This window comes from Thunnus maccoyii, chromosome 4 (genome assembly GCF_910596095.1).
Source record: "Thunnus maccoyii chromosome 4, fThuMac1.1, whole genome shotgun sequence".
NCBI classification, from domain to species: domain Eukaryota; kingdom Metazoa; phylum Chordata; class Actinopteri; order Scombriformes; family Scombridae; genus Thunnus; species Thunnus maccoyii.
This window is the reverse complement of record NC_056536.1, coordinates 21,619,312-21,640,836: the sequence shown is the minus strand read 5'-3', so window position 1 is coordinate 21,640,836 and position 21,525 is coordinate 21,619,312. Positions and strand designations below refer to the sequence as shown.

The 21,525-nt window shown below is 39.1% G+C and overlaps 1 long non-coding RNA gene across 6 annotated transcripts in view; it reads left to right on the top strand.

The window, feature by feature from the left end:
* Positions 1-14,966: 14,966 nt before the first annotated feature.
* Positions 14,967-21,525, top strand: part of LOC121895353 — an 89,686-nt gene continuing 83,127 nt past the window's right edge. For all 6 annotated transcript variants that reach the window (XR_006095754.1, XR_006095755.1, XR_006095753.1 and 3 more), the window contains exon 1: positions 14,967-15,164. This is a non-coding gene — a long non-coding RNA (uncharacterized LOC121895353). The remainder of the gene's footprint in view (positions 15,165-21,525) is intronic.

The following is a 21,525-nucleotide window of genomic DNA, read 5'->3' as shown; positions in this document are numbered from 1 at the left end:
GGGCGTCCAAGGTCCCAGAAGTGAAAGTCCTGTTCATTTTCTGCATAGACAGTGTGTGGTGACTGGCATTTGGAGCACGGCTTGGATGGACATTAAGCTCTTCTGGTTGAGTCATCAGTATGAAAACGAGTAAAAATGTGCTGGGAAAAAAACTGTTACATTGATGAAAAGTCAAAAGGTAAAAGAAGTCAACTGCACTTCCCAAGGAGCATAGTTGCAACAATCTATCATAAAGCTTAAAGGTATGCAGGATTTTCCTTAAAAAAAACAAAAAAATGTGTATTTATCTGCAGAGACTCTGCCCTCTGCCTGTATTTTCTCATTTTCTTTATTCTTTATTACTCATTTTATTATTTTGCTGTGTTCAAGACGCTTCTGGGTGTCAACATTTGGGCAGTGGGTGTGTAGCCCCCAGCCAATAACAGCGCGCAGGGTGTGAAGTTGGGACTCGTAGCGTAGTGACCAGTTTACATCGCTGTCTCCATCTCTCTCCTCTGCTTATAGTGGAGTCTGTAACATTCCTGAAATTAATACATAATACGACATAAATATCATATTGCCATCATGGTTTCTGCATGGTTTTCCAGTGTTTGACCGGCACGCTTTTAATTACATCATCGTTGCTCCCTCTTCATCTGCAATAGTTAATGTTATGGACTCGAGAATTAGGGCCTAATACTCTTCATATTTACATATGAGCACTGAATGGAATTGCAGATTAATTTCCATTTTCTTTTGCGATTGTCTGGAAATTCTGTTAAAATTTGAGCTGCATTTCGATGGAAACCTGGTTATCATGACATGTCTTAGAAATATCTCATGGCTTTGGTATTATCTTTCATATGACTGAGGTGATTAATTTATGTTTACTTTACTTAATGCACAGTCTCAAAGTTTTAGTATAGGGACACAGTTTTTGATATGTTGGTCCTGTACTCCAGCATCATGGATTTGAAATGAAACAACTCTGACGTTAAAGTCCTGACTCTCATCTTTAATTTGAAGTGTTCACACCCACATCAGAAGATCAGTGTGGGAACTATTGATGTTTTTATACACAGCCCCCCAGTTTTAGTTGATGGAAAGTAATCTGAAATAAAGTCAGCATCGTCAGAACTTGTTTGCAAATCTTAATCCTTTTCAAATCAATGATTGTCTGAAGTCAATGGAGCATGGCCATAAACTTAAGTAGATACTTGTATCTTCCCTGGTCCTGGTCCTTGTTCTTCAGGAGGGGATCAGTTGGATTGACTGAATCTCCTATCCTGGTAAACTGTCCTTAATGGGAGACACTTTTTAAAATGAAAGTCAGCACTTAACTGTCAGTGTTTGATTTCAAACACCATGTTTGAGTACCAACAATGAGAAACATTTAATGTCCTATCGCTTTGTAAGTGCACTGTACATTTCACATTGTACTGTATACATAATATGCCACGTTTCAAGCCCCTAAAGACCCCAGCTAAACGCAGGACTTCTGCAAGACTTCTGTAAGAATTTGAGTGATTGAGTCTGACTGACCCTCTGAGAACATTAAAATGACTCCCTTTGACGTCAAAATCGTTCATCATCCGCCTCTGCTGACCAGATAGGATTTATGTTATGCTAAACACTTACAAACACCCTCCAAGACATAATTAAGAACTGAAGAATATTGATGTATGTTTAATTTGAATTCTTCAAACGCTGTCATTAATCTTGATCGACATCCCACTTGCTGAATAAATGTGTTATTTTCAAGGATCACACTGGAAATCAATTGTGAACAGCACTTATGGCCGGGACAAGATTTAATTTGGTCCCAGACTTAGAGAAAATCAGATAAAATGTGGGACATCTGTGAAGTGCGGGGCACATAATATGATAAAGGTAACTCAATAGCTGTTACCAAAAATTGTTTTAATGACTGTAAACCCAAAGCTGTCGTGTTCTATTGCCAGGTCATACGTCCAAACGAATTTTTGTCATCTTTGGTCCAGCAGGAGAAATGATTTGAGCCATAGGGCGTGAAGGTTAGGAAATACAGACAAGGTAAAAGGAGGGACTGTGAGGTTAAAGGGATTAATAGCGGATCGTCTGAGAGCAGAGGAAAAGGAAAATGAGAAGCGTTGTGAGGAGACGAAACAGAGCCTATTCCCTATGACTCAAAGGGATGCTGCAGTATAGCTGTTAAAGTCATTTCCTCTCCACAAATTTCTGTTGCAGGCTGAAAATAGAATTTGCTATCAGATGCGAATAATAGAATATCCTGATGATTTCACGGCTGAGCCACACTCATTCCTAACATGTTTTTTTTTCTCCTCAAATTCCCATTATCTCCACAAAAATTACAGTGATGGAGGGAAAAATTAATTCATTTTGGTATAGCTATTCAGAATGAGTGAATACAATAAAGAAGGAGGGGAGGGAGAGGGCGGGGGGTTAGTAGGAATGAGATGACTCTCTACATTTAGAGGTATACATAAAGTACTTATAAAACAAAAAAAACATACATACAGTAGAATTATAACAGTGACAGAATGGTTGATTTGAAGTGTCCAACCCAGTCCTGTGAGTGATTCTGGGACATGTCAGTGAAGGTGTGTATCAAACTTTCAGAGGACATTAGTCAAACTGTCTCACAGCTGTTTCTCTTCATTTCAGAAATACTGTATAGTGGAGAAGCACATGAACTTAAATAAGAATGCAGCAGAAAATGTAATGCTTTACTGTCGGATACAAAGCAGGGAAGAATTTTCTGTTCATCCCTGTACAAAACTGGACCTTTGTAAAAGCAGCTGTAGCCAGCTGACAGTGATAGATGGTATGACAACCACACAAGCCTGCGTTTGACATTTACATCGCAGACTTGAAAATATCAACCAGGATGTGAAGGTAATACTCAACTCACAGGCCTGCCTATTTTTAATGGAGGGATGTTATTCAGATATTTGACGTGTAATAGAACTTTTGGAAAGTAATTATGTTAAAACTACTACTAAAACTACTTTCTACTTATCACAATGCCTGTCTACATTAAAGCAAGGAGCCTTAGGTTCGGTTTATTCTCAATCAGAACTAGTTTGGAAATCAAAAGTCAGCCATCAGAGAGACAAGGGGTGACAAGGTAACAGTCATACTGTATATAAATAGGGATGTAGCCAGGTGTGACATCACCCATTGGTTTGCATTGGAGCTGGTTTGAAGCCCAGAGTTGCAACTTATGGTCCGCACCATCTTTTCCATTTGCAGCCAGGACCTTCCAAATAAGGAGTGCAGGATGTTGCCTTCCACACTCTGGAAACATGCCGCACTATCTTGGACCAAAGTGAACGCTAGCTGTCTGAGGACACCGAGCAGTGCACACTTGAGCTATCATTAGCAAAATTGCATTAACAGGGCAGGTATCATAATCAAGTAACACTGAACTTACAAAAATATTGTAACAACAGTCCGACTCAGTCTGGAGCCTTGGAGAGCAGCAGGTCAATCACAGCTGTCAATCAATACCCACACAGCAGAGTCAAAGTTAGTATAAGTCTTCAATGGAGCATAAAATTTCCAAAATGACCACCAGCACACTTATATGAGGGCCTGAATTTAGCGACTGATAACATAAAAAATGATTGATGTAGTATTTCTAGAGAGAAGTTTAGGCTTTTTGAATGGGAGTCAACTGGAGCCAGGGATTTTTTGGAACCAGCATCTAGCGGCTGTTGTGGCGTTGCACTTTAATCTACTTCTGCACTGGCTTCAACCTCAAGCCGTGATAGTTGCTACTTGATAACAGTACAATTTTTCAGACAGTTTCTCCTGGAAGACATTCATAGTGTTGCATTGTGTTGTTCACATGAAAAGTGAAAAAGAGAGAGCTTGAGAGAGAAGTTTAAACCCTGACTCTTTTAGCTGGCCAATCACAGCGTGAAATTGTTGTGAATGTCGGATTGTCAGTCTCAGAATGTTACAGAAATAGCCGTCCAGAGCCCAAACCTCTTAATCCAATGTCAAAAGGTTTGTGTAGCTCTTTGACTATCCGACAAGCAGTTCCGACCGAGTATAGTGGCCCCTTTAGCCTTTTCCATTAACACCTTCATTCAGAATCATGTATTCACTAGTGGCCATTGTACGACTACAATAGCACAATCATCTCGACTGAATTGGCCACCTCTTCCATATTACTGTGGCCTGAGACTGATCAATTGCATCTTTAAAAAGATTATATCACCCATTCTCCAGGTGGTTTAAGTCACATATCTATGTGTGTAAAATTACATTAGAAGGATTTCAGTAATTACTGTGTGTCAAAGGGATTCATAAAAAGAGTGTGTCAGTGTCAACAAAACTAGACTCAAAGTCCCAAGCCTGTCAGGCAAAAAAAAAAGAAAAAGTAATATAAGGAAACAATAAAAAAGGCAAAATCTGATCCACAAGAGATTATTGTGACCAGTATCTGAAAAAAAAGGCAAAGATCATACATGACAAAAACATATAAGAAGATATTACATATATAAAAACATAGAAGATATGATAGGTAGGTATTACTATTATTAAGAGGGAATAATAATAATAATAATACCGATTCTAAAATAAAAAGTTTTACAGTTTAACCACATACTTTAAACCTAACTAAAAGCATGTGACAAAAGTGATGTTTTTAGTCTGTTTTTAAAAGAAGACACTGTTGTAGCAGACCTTGGTTGATGTAGTAGAGAATTTCAGACAGTAGGACCATAGGAGGAGATCTTTGCTTGATGGTCTAAGGGATCTGTCCGGTGTGTACTCAGTGAGCATCTCAACAACGTAAGAAGGAGCTAAGCCATTCATAGATTTAAAAACAATAAGTATTTTGAATTAATTCTTTGTTTTACTGGGAGCCAGTGAAGAGAAGTTAAAATAGGAGTGATGTGTTCAAACCTTTTGATTTTGCTGTCATGCTTTCACCCGCAGCACACTTCCTTGGCTTCACTTCTTACTCCCATGAGGACCTCAACATCTGATACCAGCATATTGATGTTAAATGCTCTGAGCAGGGGGGATCTCCGTCCTGCCATACTCCATTTCAGTTACTGAGGAATGTCTTTGCTCTGGGGGACTGTGAGTAACACACATGGGGGTTTTTATCTCCGCCATCACTGTGCGGTGTCAGGGGATGACAAAGCTGTCAGCCCCCAACCCTAAAGGCTTTCCTTTTAAAGAGGTGTAACTGTCTGTATGGTGGAGTTTGCAAGTCCACATGAGTTAAGTTGGACAAAACATACACGGTTTGTGTCTGTATGCCTGCACACTTATTATGTTTGTGTAAGCATTGAGTTCAGTTAGCTGCATCTGCAGGTATGATTCAGCTCCACACTGAGAAAATTATTTACACTTTAATAGATTAATGACCCATTGTGCTGGGTGAGCAGTGTTACTCAGGTGATGAGGTCAATGGAGAAGGGAGATAATGAGGATGACAGTGATGTGTTGCCTCTATTATGGTCTGTGTCATCCTGCCTGCCCTTTGATTTGATCACACAACTAGTTCTACAGCACAATAAGCAGGACTCTCATTCCTCATTGTCACTGTGACAAGGATGCCTGACAACCCAGATTCTCCAGATCGGAAAAGAGAGGCCTAGTTACATGAGACATCAGACAGAGACTAAATTTAAGCAAAACGCACAACTGCACCGGGGGAAAAACATAAATTCATTTGGCTCAATGGAATTGTTTCTTCCAGTCAGCTAGGACTCAGTCTACTGACCCGCTTAGCTGATATTTAGCAAGGGGATACTTTTATTAGCAACATGATTTGGAGCGTAACTGATACACTGGCGGGCTGATATTAAAGCACATTATTTTGGCTTATCGCAGCTATTTTGGCATCTGTGTAACTGTTGGCAGATATGCAAAAAGATATTGACGTTTTACAGGATGCATGTATATTTTACTCGCATTTTTCCTAAATGAAGTTTAATATGCTTTGTTGTATTTGTGATTTTATTTATGGTGATCATTCATAATTCATTGCGGGTGACTTTTAGTCAGTTCAAAATGTACTGTTATTATTAGAGCAGGGAATCATGCCTAAATATTGGTCTGGAACTGCCTGAAATTTGTCAGGAACTGCTAGCATTAAATGTTGCTTAATTATTCTTTTATCAGATAGTTCCTGATATAAATTATTTATCATTAAGTTTTGGCCAAATTTATTTGTAGAAGAACAAATATATATGTCTTAAAGCAACGTATTCAAAAAGAATATGTTTAATATTGGCACTGAAACCCCAGTTAATTGAATGGGTGGGTGTTAGTATCAAAAATTTCAAACAATACTTACTTATTCTTTTGCTAATCTGTAAAATATCAAATTTGTCACAAATTTGATCTCTTTAATTAAGTTGTGAGGAATCCTTGCTAAATATTTTTGTTTATATTATGTGATGTGTTTATGCCAATATGTCATTATAAATATTTTCAACATTGACATAGAATGTATGACATCCAGTACTGCCTCAAGTCCACGATAACTCTTTTACATATTGACCATAAACAAGCTGCTCTAATCAATATTCTTGTATGAACAATGAATCCAATGACTGTGTGTAATGTGAAAGGTGTCACTCATAGTGATGAATTTTCATCTGACTCTGCAGTTCCCTGCAGCTCTACTGAGCTTTATAGCATTTTCCAGCTCATTGTTGTGGTTTTCTGGGCTACAACTTTGCTGTTTGGGTCACTCTCACTGCTCTCAGTAGTGCTGCTTTCTGCAACACAAGGTAGCCGTTTTCAGTGCAAAAGCTCCAATAATCCCACAGTACACTTGTTGCGGTATTACTGCTTTGGATTTAAACTTTGCACTTGTTAAGAAAGTTGGGGCATCACCTTCATTAGGAGAAAAATAAATATTGTTAAATTAATCAGTCTCATAACCAGGAATTGCAATTCTTTCTGATACAGATACGTCTGTCTTCTACTCTGAAGAACATGCACAGACAACTTCCTGCTGATAAATGAGGACATTTATTTATAGATAAATGTCTACCATTAACTGAATAAATGAGGAGTTAATAAGGAGTACATGATGAAGAAAATAATCAAACAAATAAATGAAAAATCTTTAGATGGTGAACTGAACCTTAAGTGGAGCATGTGTCTCAGTTATCATAAAATGGTAGGATGCTAAAGAAAATATTCAACTTCTCTAAGATGGAATCATTTCTATTCGACATCAACTCTTAATCACAGAAAGTTGTGGATTATGCTGACTTGTTGAAGCATCAAGCAAAGATGAGACCGTTTCAGCTGAATCCGACATTGTTGCAATGCTGAGTCTGCTGGCGGTGTGCAGGCCTGTTAGTGTGCAGGGCTACGTTGTGAAGATGCCTCTGGGGCCGGCTACACTCCCAGGTGACTCTGGATGCAGTTAGTCACCGAGCAAACGAGGGCCTGACAGTGGGGCCTACCAGCCGGTGCTGCGGTTTCACTCCAGGCTAATGCGTTGCTGTCCTGGTTCTCTGAGGTAGTCAGATGTGGGCCAGCAAGACGGCGTCTGTTGAGTCCTTGTGATTTTGTGGCTGAATTTGATTAGAACTTGCTGGCTACACTGACTTCTTTCACTAGGTTCATTGACGAGTAACAGTTCTGTTGGCTGGATGGCAAAACTACAAAAAGAAAAGGCTATAAAACGTGGGCTTATTGGTACAAAAACTATAAAAAGACAAAAAGGAACACTTTTTCAGTTTGATACTGAAGTACTCTGAGGCTTGTTTAGAAAAAAGTTAAATTATGCGCATACTTTAAGCATGGAAAGAAATAAGAAAGAGGACATCTAGAAAGACTAAGATAAAATAAAACACTGTTCACTGAGCTCAGCTGAAGGCCAGCCTGCTGAAAAAGTTGGGTCAGTCTCTTTTTATCAACTAGCCAAAACAGGCAGAGTTTTGGGCATATTTTGGGCATAGAGAAGGCGTTTCGCACCACAACCTCTAATGCATTTTAATTCCTTTTTTCTCAGGGGAAAACATGGTGAGGAACTAAAATTGCAGCTTCTCCTCTGTGCCTAAGATGGCAGCTCATATCTCCTAGGATATGAAATTTTGAGTTTTATGCACAAAAATTCAAATACTTCACCCATCACGATGGTCAAACAATCGTGATTTTAAACATAAACTGTAGGTAATAATGTGTCATACAAAATCTTCAGAAAACACATTGTTTAACAGTGGTTCTTATTTCAGCATGCAATTCAATCATTGATTGAATTCAGCATGAAAGTCATGACTAATCTGCTGTAAAGATGATTTCCAATGCTGCTAATAGATGCGCAAAGTTTAAACACCAATTTGGTTACACAATAAAATGTAAAAATGTGGTCTTACACACATACTAACATGCAATATTCATTGTTCTCAGACAGAGATATAAAACTGCATTAAGAGTCCATGGATTTACAGTCTCTTTGCTCTGACTGCGAACAGCAGGGGTCAAGGCCCATGTGCTGCATTGGTGTTTATGCGTTAAAGGCTGATATTTTTTTGAGAATCCTGAGGGATTCCTTCAGGATGGGAGTCAATTTCACTATTCATCAAAAGACTGGTACTGGACAGGAAAAAAATCAATGGGAATGGGCGGGATGGGAATCACAATAACAATAGGTCAGTTTTTTGTATTTCCCCTGGATGTTAAAATGAGTACTATCGCACAAAAGAGAGCAGTAAACTCATCCATTTTTATGCCCGTTTCATCCTGTCCGCTGTGGCCTCTCTGCTCTGCGTGTGTGTGTGTGTGGAGCTCAGCCCGCCCTCGTGCAAACAGGCACTGACGACAGACAGAGAGCAGAGGAGAGAGAAGCAAACACCCTATTCTCTCTCCACTAGCTCCAATCAACTGCTTGAAGCGGACAAAATGTGCAGGGTTTGCGTTTGTTCTGATTATTATGTAGCCAGATGTTTCTGGCAAGAGTTGGTGGAGAACAAAACAGAGCTAAAAGGAGAGTGAGTATTATATTAATCAGGGGGACAGAAACACGACTCCACATGAATGCTGATGTTCCTCCATATTTGCGGGATGCTTAAATAAGCAACTGTTTGCTAACACGTTCACCATATCAACTTTATAATGTTATAATGTGTCAGTGGCCGAAAGTGGCCAAAAAAATCTATTGATACAGGTTTAAATACAATATAACTTTTAAGCAATGTCTAGTTACACTGTATGTATTATGACAACATCTGGTTCTATCCCATTAACGTATCTTGCTTATCCAGCAAAAAAATTAGAAGACAAGAACGACACAGTCTATTGTCGCTGTTATACTCATGTTTGGGTTCACAAAGCCCAAAAACATTGGCAACTAGAAGAGTGCACTCATTAGAGTGCAGATCTCCACCAGATGTGTCTGGGTAGTGTCTCATGTATAGTCTCACATGCATAGAATAGTAATGGTATTGTAACCGAACCTGGGTTCGCCTAACTGTATAAACTTATAAGGTAACAACAAACAGGACAATAAGTCCAAACATCTGAATTTAAACAGTTATTTATTTAGAACATTTTGTTGTGACACAGCACACAAAATAAAACCCCTCCCCACCTCCCTCTCCCCTTCCAAACAAAGAAGAGTTGAATTTCACTCAATTGTCCCTCCCAGCTCCCTTACAGTCAAGATGGCGGCAAAGTAAATTTAAAAAGGATTTATTCATCTCATATCGTGCTTAACTTTAACTTAATAAGATGAGACCAAACTTTTCTATGGATGTCAGTTTTTGTGCCACGACAAAGACCAAAATGTGGTCTGCAACAGACTTGTTTTTAGCCGAGCTGCTGTTGATCACCTGTGCCCCCTCTTGGCCGGTTAAGAAGAGTGAGGAGTCAGGCACGTTATAAAATAGATTTTTCAACAATTGTGAATCACTGCAACCATGAGAGGTCCTTGAGCATATAGTCATAAATGTGCACAAAAAAATATTAGGCTAATGGGTCCAGTAGTATGTGAGATTAGCTGTGGACAAAAACACACATGGACACACAGAAACACAGACACACACAACCAAACACATGAAATAAAAAAACTCCCTTTCTGAAAGCACCACTTTTCAGCTGAGACCAGATACAATTCACACTACTGTTCAAAAGGGTAAAGGAGCTGCCATCCCCTTCCCAGAAAACACAGAAGACACAACATACGCAAAGACAAACATAAAAAACATTTATTTCCTCTGGGTGAAAACACATTTTTGCTGTAGAAGTGTGGTCTGAGACACATGGTGTGTTCAGTTTTGCTGGGCTCTGCTTTTTATAGATGACCTTCTTCATCTAAACAAAACATCACCATTTCCTGGTAGTGCTATTTCGTGCCATCAGAGTGTGAATATTTACAAGCCAGGGCTGTGATGGAGTGATTATGTCCCAGTGTCCCATTTCCAATTACCATTCCTGCTTTTAGCTGACAGGTCTGTGTTTTTTTCCTGGAAATATCAACCTCTTCAGTGAAATCGAATGGAGCAACAACAAAACTGTGCTATTTGAGACTCAGTTGAAGAAGATATTTTTCCCTGTCTTAAATGTTCTTTGATTTAAATGCATTTATTAGATGAGGATGTGCTAATACATGGAGTGTGATGCAATTAAAGGACCAGTGTGTAGAATTTAGTGGCCTCTAGTGGAACGGATTTTGCAGGAATGGAATATAATATTTATGTTTTAGTAAGTGTATAATCACCAGAAAATAAGAATTGTTGTGTTTTTGTTACCTTAGAGTGAGCCCTTCATATCTACATGGGGAGCGGGTCCTCCTCCACGGAGTCTGCCATGTTGCATCGCCATGTTTCTACAGTAGCCCAGAACCAACAAACCACTGTAGGTTCTCCTACACACTTGGAAGGGGAGGGTGAGGGGTATTCAGTTGGTTGCAATTTGCAACTGCACTGCTAGATGTCACTAAATCCTTCACACTGGTCCTTTAACCGGAGCTTTTTATACACAGATTGAAAATGAACTATTCACAGTGGTAGATGTTGCACAGTATTTGAACTGCCATTCAGTATTTGGAGGTTTTGAAGAATGAAGACGAAACATTTTATAAATTATGCATCTGTACTTTTCATGTCAAGAAAATTCACAATAGAAAATGTTAACTTCTGGTTTTCCATTTGAGGCTATTGAGGATCTGTCTCACTGAATTAAGGTGTCTAAAGGGTTAACACTTGGTGATAACTACTCATGCTTAAGACCAGTAAGAGTTTTCAGTAGATGAGCCATTGATTCCCTGGTGGCTCAATGCACAACTGCACAGCCACAATACAGGAGGAGGAGAGTCACGCAGCAAAGATAATCCACTTTCATGGACCAGAAAAAGCATTTGGATCATGACATACAATTCAAAAAGAAGATTTAGATAAAATTAGATGGCTGTTTATGCTAAAAGCCAGGATGCACTATGCATCAAGATAAGTAAAAATATTGCTAACATGCATATGGGCAATAAAAGCCATGCTGAAACATGCTATCTTCTACTTGCTCTATAAACTGGGGGTGGGAGGGGCAGGGGAGTATTCAGTTGGTTGCAATCTTCAACCTCACCACTAGATGCCACTAACTTCTACACACTGGACCTTTAAGGCACAAGACTGACAAACAGGAGAGGATGTCAACCAGCCATCTTTATCACAACTCCCTTTATCACAACATAGACTAGGGATGTCAATGATTAATCTATTATTGATCAATTGCTGTTAATAATTAATAATAATCATTTAAAAATGTATTAACCGATAATGCAGAAGACGATGGACGTGCAGTGTAACTGTCAGAAAACTTTCTGTAGATTTGCTGTAGTACCTGGTTGCACTACTAGGTGGAGCCTCTTACGCTTTAATAAGGTTGGGTTACAGGTGTGTTTGGTGACCGCCCATAAGGGCTGCACAACTTTTAAAATAAACACACCTCCCTGCCATCCAAGGAAGAAAAAAGTCACCGTGTGCCTTGATCTGCTTACTGTGGCAGTCATGTTGACGAACGCTGAAGCATAAAGTTGTGAAAATTCCATAGAATTTTTGTTTGGTGGATATCCAGTTTAGCTATCTGAGGCTCATGCTAACGCTAAACTAGCATCTTGAACTGAAGCAACTGCTCGGTCAATTCAGGCTGAGAGCTGAGTATCAGACAGCAGAGAGCAGCGCTATGAAGCTAGCATCCAGGACAAACAGGACTTTAATTACACATTTCCAACAAAATCAACACAAAAGTGATGAACTGTGTAAGTGACACTCCCCTGCTCTGAGTATAAATACATTTTAGCAGTGGCAGACTGATAAAGACTGATAGACCGATAAAGTTGGAGTGGTAGTATTTGTGTGTCTGTTGAAGCTGAACAGCTGTTTCCAGCAGCTGGACTAACATTAGCTTTAGTGAACACACGCGACTCCAACATGTAGATCAGGTCTGCAGATTATTTTATATAAAACCAGACAGACTGAAATCTGACTTGAGGTGACTTTTTTTTACATTTATATGATAATGTTACGGGTTATTTACTATTGAAAGTTGCAGCAATTTTGATCAAATGTTAATTAATTGTTATATATGTCCAACACATCTAGTCTGATCTGATTATGTCCTCTAATGAAGCTGGAAGTTGTGCAACCCTTTGCTGAGTTTAATGCTCTGGATTTTATCAGGCCAGTTGTTGAATAGATGGTGACAGATGGGAGTGGGAGCTCAATAATTCTAAATTAAGTCATTATTTTTGTGTTATTTAATGTATCATTCCAGTAACTTTGTGTTTATCTGTTCTTTGAAGTAATTACGAATATAGCCTACTCTGATTTTGTGTTGAACATAGGTCATGTCAGTGGTTGACATGGTTTTATAATGAAAAAACGTCCAGTGTATTTCATAAATTGTTAATGATTAAGCGATAATCGATTATCAACACGGCAGGCTATTGATTAAAGAAATTACTTAAAATTTGCATCCTTAACAGACACATGCATGAACATCCATGTACAGATGGACACATACTCTCCACGAGCACACTGGGGGAAAATATTATGCAATTCAAAAGATTTAATCTAACTGCAGCTATTTGTTCTTTTCTGCAACTTTGATTGAAATCAAACAAAAGCAAAAGATTAAGAATAAACTGTATGTGCATCTTTGCTGAACGAGAATCAGTTTTCTATTGGCAAAAACGAATAACTATTATTTTGTGACATTTTTGCCACCATACAGTATACAGCCTATGTGCATACAGTAAGTCCCTTTACATTTAGCACCAAGGCATTACGTGAACAGTGTGGGGCCCTGGGGAAAAGCCTTCTGGATCTGCCACATCCACTTTGGGTAGAGATAATTAGATAAGACACCTAATGACAACACTTTGAATAGATGAGATGGGAACCACATGGGCACCATGTGCAGCCTGCCTTATAATCCTGCCTATCTGTTACCATTTTCACAAGATGCCACCATTACAAGAAACACACGAAGGGTTATTAAATGTTTGTCGGTCTCACTCTCTCATCTCTGGCCACAAGTGCAGAAGTAGGTCTAATAAAAGCAAAGCTACAAAGCCCCAATTTTACACTATAAATGCACAAATTAGCTCAACAAACTGCAAAACCACACAAGCATAACGATAAACCTCAAAGTGATGCTGAATAAATCCTCTGTGCTGCAAAATACAGTAATAGTTGAAAGAGTAAGTCACATCTGGGGATCAGATTGCTTATTTTATCATATAGCCATTTGCCTGTTATGCGAGGGCAGTAAATCACCTCTGATTGGGTCTCATATGCAGCATGTGTTCAGAGACTGTAACTCCAAACCCTCCTAACCCCCCCGTGGCATGACACTGAATAAAAAAAGAAACAAAACCCTCTATACATTTGAGCGCTCAATGAATGATGTGGCCTTCATACATCTAAAGCTGCCTCTATGTTCTGTGTCAATTTTTAGCTTTTGAATAGGGTTCTTTACAATTAAGTTTGTTGGATTCATAAAAATTTATTTGGACATGTTTTATACAGTGCACCACATAAAGAGATGTGGTACATAGAGGCAAACAGATCAGGGTAATGATTTCTATATGAGGTGTTATGAAACTGTCACCATTTGCATTTCTATTTCTGTCCGCTCTCCGGCATGTCTCCATGACTGTCATAGATTAACAGCTTCGGTATGATGTTACCTCATCAAGCAGGAGGAGCAGGTCACCCTAACATTGTTAGATCCAGAGTGGAGGGGTCACATGATACAGTCGACAGGGAAAAGCTCAGTCCCATTCCCTGCCAAATACGCTGTCTTAATCATACCACTTTCTGAATAAGATTACAGTTTCATATTTTGGGATGGAGAGAGCTTCAATTTATACAGACAGGATTACAACATATTCTTACACCCGTGTAAGTTATCCAGTGGAAAGTGAAAGCACTCTTTTTGCTTTTGGGACCAGGCCTCCGTCAGCAGCGTATAGTAATTGAAATATTGATTGAAAAAAAAATTAAATCAAGGAAACTCACTAGCTTTTTCCAGAGCTTTCAACTGAACACCAGACCAAAACCTGTCACAGTATAGCATAGAAAGGAGGTCAAAGTCATTGACCAGGAGTAAAGAGATGAAGGCAACCCACATTCAGCACCAAAGAGGAGTAACTTTCTCCCCTCCAGTATATGACCAATTCCATGATAACTGAACAAATTCCATCTGCTGAGAAAAACTGTAAAATGTGTTGGAAAGCCACAGAAAAAAACTAAGATGTTTTCTTTTTGTCAAACTTCTATTTTCAAGGTCGAGAATAAACTTTTAAATGTCACATTGATTAATTCAAAATAATTTACTGGGCAGATGCATAATTTTCCCCGGTAGTTTTGAAACAGCCAGTATTTTTTTTTCTAAATAAAACAATTATATGAAGTTTAGTATGTCTACAATATGTGTTATCGTTAAGCATGACGATGTGTAGGTTGCACCGCCCGGGGGGTATGCTAAGTGAGACAAATCGAACATTCCAATATAACCGCCCATCCAGCAGGTGCATGAAGTGAGGGAGCTGAAACTGAAAAGGCTAAGCTTAACAGTATCAGTCAAAAAAGTAAGTAAAAGTAGACATTTGGAGCTAAAAGTTTATTCGGATTATTTTTCCCTGCATCGCCGTCAACGAGGGAGGAAGAGGCCAACAGGAAAATCGTCGGGCTCGACTAACGGTAACGTTAATGTTTATCCTACGTGATGTGTTTGTACTCGCTGTAACAAGTTGTTTGAAAACACTTAACGCTGTTTTGAAGAATCTTGTACTTGACTGGAAAAACAACACAGTTAACACGATTTCAAAGTCGTTTTCCAAGTTGAGAACATAGTCTGAAAAAATTTGGAACGTGACTCTTGGGTTTGTGGATTCCCGTTTTTGTTTTGAAGCCTCGAGTTTGCATTTTGACCGTCGCCATTCTGTATTTTTGGAGCCAGAAGTGAGCATATTTGGATGAGAGGGTGGAGCTGACCCTAATGTTAGCTGTTAGCTTGGTTATCATGGTGCATTTACAGTCTGTAGTTAATAGTACTAATGCTAATGCCAATTTTCGCTAGCGAAAAACAGACTTAAAACCATTAAAACAAAATTTGAAAACTGAACATCTGACTCCTGAGAGGTTTAGTACAACCAAACGCTGAACAAAACTTTTTTGGCAACCAAAATGTTAACTGTCATGGACCGAAAACCCACTGAAATAGCTACGGCTTTGCCTATACTCTGTGAATCTGGGGTTGCACCATGGTTACATAACCCAACCAAAGTGGTAGCGACTTGTCAATCACGATGTAGCCACGACATAAAGCATATGCTGCTTTATCGTCTATTTTACTCTAAATGGGACAATAATTTACAGAAGGAACATTATGATGTATTGAAGAAGAGTTGAAACTAGCGATTGAGACCATAAACTCATTAGATAACTGTTTACTGAGGTAATAAATCAAGTGAGAAGTAGGGTCATTTTGTCATAGACTTCCATACAATCAGACTTCTTTTTGGACTCAGTGGAGTCGTCCCCTGATGGCCATTAGAGAGCATGCAGGTTTAAATCACTTCCGCATCGGCCTCACTTTTCAGACCCGGAGCCACCCGCTTGGTTAAGAACGAAATTTTGTTCAGCCAAAGCTGGCAGCCGGAAGTGACATAGGCCTACATACAGGACTTTTCATAATAACATTAAGTTATGTGATTCTTCAAAGCAGTGTAAGTGTTGCAAAGTTTGGCTTGAATTAATCCCTGAGAAAAACAAATCAACTATCAATGCAAAAAGTGTGTTTACATGAGAGTCACAAACTCAGACTGCTTTCTATGGGTGTATGTTGTTTTTTTTTGTTTTCTGCCTTGATGATGCTACATGTTGCTGTGGTTTGCTATTGTTTTAAGAATTTGTGTTAATAGCTGTGTTTATGCACATGGCCCCTGCTGTGGTAGCCTATGGGTTTATTGTTGGTCATAGCCTGTTTGTTTAATGGAATTGTGTTATTGTCTGTTTGAGTCTTAGAAGGAAGTGTGAGTTAGATGTGATATGACAATATGTACAGTGAGACAATATAAATTTGTCTACTGTCAGAGAAGAAGGTGTGTCCAAACTTTTGACTGGTACTGTAGATTACATTTCGCAACCAGAACTACAAATTTTCTGTGAGTACAAGCTACGGGTCAACCAATTGTGATTTCTGCTTTGATTCTCTCTCATACATATCAGAATTTCCTTCCATCAGTTGAGGGGACTTAAAAAAAAAACAATTTTTAACGTAGCTGAGTAAATGTTTTATTTTGTGCTAGCTGACATCAAAGGACTGTACAACCACTGACGCACAGGCTGCCACCACGGGGAATGGCTGAAGTAGAGATGAATCCTTTCAAATAAATTCTTAAAACATGCTTGCTCTAGAGACTTCCCCAACCGTACAGTAAAAAGAAGCATAAACATTTAGCACAGGAGGATTTGTCATTCGAAGTTACGTTACTTGTACAGTTGCCTCTATTGCTGTTGACGAGGTTTGTGTTTGTGCTGAGAACAGACATGGATGAGTGCTATCAAAACCAAATAGCAGCTTTTCATCTTTATTTCCTTGCTGTTTTGGAATCAAATTAACTATATCAGATGGATGTGATAGTCAGCGTGTTAATTAATATTAAAAAAATAGATGAAGGAAGACAAGGATCACAGCTTCTTTGCTGTGTTCCTCTGCCAAACATTTTTGAGCCACATGATCCAGTCAGAATCTATTGCTCTGACTTTGCTCCATATTTGGTGGAATAAAAAACAAACAGTGAGACTTGTACCCATCAGAAATACAACAAAAACCTGTCGTTAGTTGTTGCAGGCCTGATGAAAGCCAGGATAAGGCCAGAGCAAGACATAAATCAAGGCTATGTCACTGGCGAGAGCTCATATGGCGGGTTTCTGGAATATTAAACTGGTGAGGCTGGTACTCCGTAAGACCCTGAGCTCAGCAGACATGAGCACACTGTTTGGCCGTGATCTGGAAGACACTGTCATTTTTACCAGACAGTGAGGAGCTCTGTCTCCTGGATGAGCACAGAGCTTTGCGGGGCGGGGGGGGTTTGGGCCAGCCTCCTAGACAAGCAACAAACAGATCTGAAAAAGAGCAGAGCAGCAGAATCACAAGAACGTAGGCTTAGGGGAAACAAGCAAAGGTGAAGGACAGCAGTATTTAACCACTCTGTATACGCGAGTACCAACACTTACGCAACTAAGTACTGGATGATCATGTTAGCATTTGGGTTATTCAGTTCTATTTCCGAGCCTTGTAAGGATTACTGATGGGCCTATCATATTTTTGGCAACATCATTTAAGAGGAATTATCTAATATGGGCTATGTCATTAAGCGAGTGAGTAGGATGAGACAGAAGAAGCACAAATATGTGAGCGAGTGAGAGAGATGGGAGAGCGTATATGCGTACAGTGCATTATGTTATGCATTGTGTCCAAAATAGCAGGCTTAAACCTTTTTAACAGTGGTTGTACGCGATCATGACGAACATCAGAAGATGCTGTGAAGCTTTCATTTATTTCTTTCAGTTCACACACACGCACAAACGTACACAAAGACGCAGACAGACACACACACACACTCTCACACACACACATAAACAATAAATATTAATTTGATCCAGCTTTGATCAGCCACCACACATGAGCACACGAGGCAATCTGTAAAGCACGTTTGCCTTTAAGTTAAAAAGGAAAACTACATCCATTCTGGTTAGAAATAATCAGCATCTCCAAAGGCAAGGACAGTGACTCAAGCACATGTACACGTGTGCATCTGTGCAAGCAGCTAGTCCCTTTCATTGCCTGGTGAAAACGGTTGGATGTTAATCTGTCATGTGGCTAATGCAGGATTAACACCTCCTTCCTCGACATACTGGTTGGTTAACTGAATGTAATATTCTTATTCTTTGTTTGTTATGATGTTTATTTTTTGCATTGGCTGTGTCCGCTGTCAACATGCAGTACGAATTAATAATTCAAAACCACTCATGTCAAAGGAGAGAGTGGACCATTTATAGCTACAAATAGCTTTATGGTTGTTTTCAGTGGAAACAAAGGACGCTCCCCTCAGCATTCAAGCAGCAGAAAATACAGAGGGTGACAGAGGAGAACTCAGCAGACACATATCACTGAGATATTGCATATACATAATGCACAAGGAGAGAAATGCCAGTGAATGTATGATTAATAAGAAACCAAATCATGGGGCAGGAGGTTGGGGCAGAGGGGGCGTAAACAGCAGCAGCTGTGTGTAGCAGGTAGATGCAAACTGCAGCAGTAATGACCAGTGGAGTGAGACTGTGAGCCTGCCAGATTGTAAAAACCACCAAATTGACTTGATTGAAGTTGCAACTAATGATTATTGCAGTTATTGTCTGTTTTTATTATTATTATTATTATTTTTTTATTAATCCGTTAATCATTTGGGCTATAAGAATGTCAGAAAATAGTGAAAAATGCTCATCCCACAGCTTAAGATATCACCTGCAAATTGCTTCTTTGGTAACACTGTATTTTAAATCCCCCTACTTTGCTTTTATAAGAAATTATATATATTAACATTTTATGGTTTAAACACACCGTAATGTAGTTGTAAGCAGAACAGCACAAGGGAATTTTAAAATGTTTATTAATGTACAGTATTTGTTAACAATTATAATTTCTCCTTCTTACTATATTGTCATTAATTATCTGTTTATATACCAGTATCCACTAATAGGTGTCCACAGGAGGAGTTATAGTTGTTGAAAAATACATTAAGAAACCCTTATGTCTGCTTACTTATACATTACAGAGCTGAGCTACCATTAATCAATTAGTCGATCGACAGAAAACTGGGCAAGTATTTTGACAAGTGAATCATTGTTTTAGTCATTTATTAAGCAATAATACCAAACATTAGCTGGTTGCAGATTCTCAAATTTGATAAATTTGAAGCTTTTCTGTGGACTGTAGACTGTTGATCAGACAAAACAAGACATGAAGATGACACCATGGGCTCTAAGAAATTATTACCTAACAGACATTTTCCACAATTTCCTGATTATTTTATAGACAAAACTTTTAACTGATTTATCCGGACAATAATTGGCAAATTAATGAAAATGATCCTTAGTCGCAGCCCTAATGTGTAAACCGTTTATTATTTATTATTGTTTTATATATTGCTTATAAATGCTAAATAGGGGGACTAAGGAGAGTGTTACCCAAATCACATTTGAGAAGCTGGAATCAACAAATGTTGAGCATTTTCGCTTGAAAAATGACTAAAGTGAAAAAACAATTCACAACATTGAGGTCAAATCAATTTTCTATGATCAATTACTCGACTTTTACAGCACCAGATTGACGGAGATTTGTGACTATAAAACAGCTGATACTAATGAGCTAACAGCCTGCATTATGTTCTTTAAGAACTAAGTCTATTCTTCATCTTTGCATCACTAGCCGCCAACACCAGCAAAGGGAGCTGACTGTACCCCAAAGGTGAAAAACTGCTCCTGAAAAATATCTCCTTAAATATCTAGAAAAGGAAGCTCTTTGTCCAGCCCCCCCCCCCCCTTTTTTTTTTTAGGTGTGAACAGTAGAGAGTTTGTTTGATCTTCATGCATTGATGCTCTCCCTCACCTCCATTAACTGGTCATGCGGACAAAGTCACATGATTCCCACTCTCTCACAGGCAATTTCCCTACAGATGAGTTGCTATGCCAATCATCAGACCCCCCTCATGTAATTCAATAAACAGACCTGAGGCCTTATGGTCTTGCTGCTTCCGCAGGCTAACTAGCAGACTTCAATCAACTCTCAGGCTGTTGCTGAAGCTCCTCAAATATAGCTATCGGGCTTTCCAGCCGTAAGAGATGTGGTGGAGTATTTCATAACAATGAGTTAGCAAAACACAAAATCCTCCTGAGGAGGAGAGAGGGCTTTATCATCTTTAGTGTTACATCTGGTATGTAAAACAGTGAATCATTTTTAATTTTCACACATACCTACAGGAAAATACAACTTAAAAATTTTAAAGCCATAAATCAAGTTAATATAACGGTATGTGTTCTCAAGAGGAGTCAAATGAGGTTACCAAGCAGATGGGCTGTAAAGCCTTTGTAGACTATTCCCAGTCACACCCCTCAGGAGCCCAATCCATCATCTGCTGATCTGTCTCTGAGTCTGCACTAGTCCCTCCCTCTCATTAAGGAAATGAAAGCCTTAATTGGAAATTGTGTTAATTCTCTGGCATGTTTGAAACTCTATCTCCCCCTTCACTTCCTCTAAATTGGAGACACACTTGATAAATTTGGGGAGGCAGCTCCACTGATGCATATCCCCGTTGAATGTTTTCATCTTCGCCCACTTTCCAGTATTCACGCCACATCACCAGCCTGATGATTAATACCTTCAAAACTTACAAGCATGCTGGTTCACCAAAGCTAATCTGTCTGTAAAATTGGAATGAGTAGTGGCGAGTTGCTCTCACTGTCATGCATGAATAAGAATTTTGTTTTGAACTAAAGATAATCGTGTAGATAGCTAGTACAGTGGCGTAGGATTACTGTTTGGTTCATGTAGGACACACACACACATATATAATAAATATTAATGTCTCTACACAGATGAGCCCAGGCAAGCTTCAAACACTGAATGTGTAAATATTATTCATGCCCCCGATTGACAGGGCCCCTCTTTCTTTTGACCTGTGATGTCTAAAAATGAAAACACAAAACAGCGTCATCATGCTTTGTGCCGTGTTTCTTGTGTCAAGGCTACAGAGAGAATAAACACTATGACAAAAACACCTTCAATAGGACAAGAAATACGAGTGAGGTCCACCTTTGCGCTACCACGAGAGCACCTAATAGCTATAATATACCTAAAAAGTAATAAATACAATGAGTTGGTCCGTACTGTGATGTATCTGCAGGGTCAGGACGCACATTCTGTGGCAATTGTCAGTTGTCTCAACCATGATCCTGTCTAAACAGTGTGTCAGAAAGAGACAGTATGCATGCATGG